Consider the following 3,349-nt stretch of genomic DNA (forward strand, 5'->3'; position numbering starts at 1 on the left):
TATATACACAAGCTCTTTTTCAGATTTTATCATGTTTTTGTATTTTTCATTTTTTACTGTTTTTGTATTTTCTGAAAGTATAACTATGTACAACTATCTATCTCCCCCTAAATACCAAAACACGTAAAAAATCGACAAACCATCGCAGATTGTCTCTCGTCTTCATCCGCAACAGTACTCTCATCAACGCTTACAACCCCATCCGACACCGAAAGCAATTTCATACCATTAAGTTTTAACAAATATTGAAACCGATTTTTATCAAAAGCTTTGGTATGCAAATCAGCTTTTTGTTCGTCAGTGTGGATTTTCTCAATTCGTATCAACTTTTTCTTGAAGCAATCGCGAATAAAGTGATGACGAATTTCTATATGTTTAGTTTTAGCATGATGTACTGGATTTTTAGTAATGTTAATTGCGGCCTCATTATCAACAAACAGAGGTGTGTTAAGAAACTGCAAACCGTAGTCGCACATCTGTTGCTGTATCCACAGGATCTGAGAGCAGCAACTGCTAGCAGAAACATACTCCGCTTCACATGTAGATAGCGCCACAGATGTTTGTTTCTTACACTGCCAGGTAACCAATCTCGGACCAAAGAACTGGCATCCTGCAGTTGTTGATTTCGCGTTGACTTTGCAGCATCCGAAATCCGAATCGGAATACCCTTCGAGCATAAAATCGCCTTTCCTAGGATACCATAACCCCAGTGACGGAGTACCTTTCAGGTAACGTAATATCCTCTTGACAATAATCATGTGCGATGCTCTCGGGTTAGACTGAAATCTTGCTGCGAGGCATGTTGGATACATAATATCAGGACGTGAAGCAGTCAAATACATCAAAGAACCTATCATGGAACGGTAAAACGTTTCATCAACCCTGTCTCCGGTGAGATCTGGGTGAATCCCATGATTAGTCGCAAGTGGGGTAGCAGCTGGGGTAGAACTTGACATTCCAAATTTCTCTAGAATATCATGCACGTACTTCGTTTGATGAATGAAAATTCCCTCAGGTAGTTGTTCAACTTGTAGACCCAGAAAGAATTTCATCTCCCCCATTGATGACATTTCGAATTTCTGCTTCATCACCTGTTCGAAATCTTTGCACAATTTCTCATTTGTTGACCCAAAAATTATATCGTCCACATAAATTTGTACTATCAGAAGATGACCATCAACGACTTTAGTGAAGAGAGTGGCATCCACTTTTCCACGTATAAACTGGTTAGCTAGTAGGTGTTGAGACAAAGTCTCGTACCAGGCTCTCGGCGCCTGATGTAGACCATACAACGCTTTGTCCAGCAGATAAACTTTGTTCTTGTGGATTGGGTCAGTAAAGCCCGGCGGCTGACCAACATAAACCTCCTCTTTGACCTTCCCATAAAGAAACGCTGACTTTACATCCAACTGATATACTTTGAAATTCTTCCAAGACGCAAATGCTAGGAAAATTCTGATAGCCTCTAGTCGAGCTACAGGAGCATAGACTTCGGTAAAATCAATCCCCTCCTGTTGACTAAAGCCCTGAACAACGAGTCGAGCTTTGTTCCTTACAACCACTCCTCTATCGTCCCTCTTACATTTGAAAACCCATTTAGTATTGATTTTTCTTTGACCATCCGGCAAATCAACTAACTTCCACACCCCCAACTTTTCAAACTGACTTAATTCTTCTTGCATCACGATGACCCAAGAATCTTCAGTAAGCGCCTCTTTGTAAGTTCTCGGTTCGACCTGCGAGATAAAACAACTTAATGAAAATTCAGTTTGTAAAGGTGCTACTGTAGAATAAAAACATGTTAAGCCCTGGTCAATTTGACGTCTCGTGCGAACGCCCGATTGCAATTCTCCTATGATTAACTCCTCTGGATGATAAGAAAGAGTTCGCGGCATCACTTCGCTTGGAACATCTACATTTCCCTCCAGATTAGTAACATTCTGCTCTGCATCTTGTTCACCAACTTGGTTTGTTTGACTTGATAACTGGATCTGCTCCCCCTCAAGATCTGAATCACCATGGTCAAATACTGGCATGTTATCAGCTTCTTGATCATCATTCACCTCCGACTGATTACCAGGAGCAACTTCATCACCATGATCACCAGCATTACTAGGACCTGCTTCATCGTCATTTGAAGTTTCCCGAGGTCTTCTAGAATACTCCGCTGGGAACCTGAGCTGCGACTCATACTCTCGCAAAATATCAAGCTCATCAAAGAAATCTTCTTCTTCCTCAGATTCTTCTCTCATGTCAAACGAATCCCAAAGTTTGTCATAATGATAACGCCATGAATCACCAGGATTCTGTGGCGGCATAGTGTAACCTTGACATTCAACATTCGCTGCTTCAATAATCCGTTTCTCACTTGGAACGAAGACACGTCGCATAGGACTTGAATAGCCAACAAAGATTCCCTCAATGCTCTTCGAACCAAACTTTCCATTAGGCTCTATTACCGTACAGGGCGACCCAAACGGTTCTAGATACTTCAAATTCGGCTTGCGTTTATTGAGTAGCTCAAAACACGTCTTGTTGAACTTCTTCACAGTAAGAACTCTGTTGAGAGTATAGCATGCAGCAGAAACAGCTTCAGCCCAGAAATTAATTGGTAACTTAGAATCTGTAAGCATCGTTCTCTCAATTAGCGTCCGGTTTTTGCGTTCTGCAACTCCATTCTGCTGCGGAGTATACGAAGCACTAAACTCATGCAGTATACCTTGTTCGTCACAAAATTCTTCCATCTTACTGTTTTTGAATTTAGTACCATTATCACTGCGAATTCTACAGATTGGCCTCTGATACAGATTCTCAATTCTTTTAAACAACGCCATCAAGTTGTCAAACGTTTCGTCTTTGGATTTCAAAAACATAACCCAAGAAAATCTGGAATAATCATCAGTCATGACCAAACAGTAGGAATCTCCTGTTATACTCTTGACGTTCACTGGACCAAACAAATCCATGTGAAGACGTTCCAATGGTCTTGAAACTGAATTGACTTGCTTTGTAGGGTGTGACTTTTTCTTCTGTTTGCCTTTGACACAACTTATGCACTCCCCTTCCAGATGAAAACCTTTGACATGCACTCCTGTTACCAAATCGTTATGCACCAAGTGATTCATTTTCCTTAGGTGAATATGCCCTATCTTTCGGTGCCATAACCTCGACTCTTTTTCCGTTGCTCTGGACACAAAACAATGAGCCTGACCCGTGGTTGTAGTAGCAACGCTCATGTCCAACACGTACAGATCGTTGACTCTTGGTGCCCTCATGATGATCCACTCTTCAGGTATCACAAATCCCGGTTTCAAGATCAAACATTCTTTGTCGGTGAAATGAGTAGTAT

The sequence above is a fragment of the Helianthus annuus genome, chromosome 5 (genome assembly GCF_002127325.2).
Source record: "Helianthus annuus cultivar XRQ/B chromosome 5, HanXRQr2.0-SUNRISE, whole genome shotgun sequence".
NCBI classification, from domain to species: domain Eukaryota; kingdom Viridiplantae; phylum Streptophyta; class Magnoliopsida; order Asterales; family Asteraceae; genus Helianthus; species Helianthus annuus.